Source organism: Sinocyclocheilus grahami, unplaced genomic scaffold (genome assembly GCF_001515645.1).
Source record: "Sinocyclocheilus grahami isolate Dianchi unplaced genomic scaffold, SAMN03320097.WGS_v1.1 scaffold472.1, whole genome shotgun sequence".
Lineage (NCBI taxonomy): Eukaryota > Metazoa > Chordata > Actinopteri > Cypriniformes > Cyprinidae > Sinocyclocheilus > Sinocyclocheilus grahami.
This window is the reverse complement of record NW_015505651.1, coordinates 242,649-242,867: the sequence shown is the minus strand read 5'-3', so window position 1 is coordinate 242,867 and position 219 is coordinate 242,649. Positions and strand designations below refer to the sequence as shown.

At 25.1% G+C, this 219-nt stretch overlaps 1 protein-coding gene across 1 annotated transcript in view; it reads left to right on the top strand.

The window, feature by feature from the left end:
• sspo (SCO-spondin) overlaps positions 1-219 on the top strand; it is a 102,705-nt gene that overhangs the window by 39,683 nt on the left and 62,803 nt on the right.

Genomic DNA, 219 nt, shown 5'->3' with positions numbered 1-219 from the left:
TATATATATATATATATATATATATCACATCAAATTTGACAGAGAAATCACCCCCAAAATATAATTTAAAGTCATTATTTGAGAAAATCATCAAATAGATATTACAAAAAGTAGCTTTAGAAGGACATTTATCATTTTCCTTTTTTTTTCTTTTTTTTTTAGAAAATTTGGGTGAACTATCCCTTTAATTAGTTTTTTATTATTATCCCCCCCCCCCCC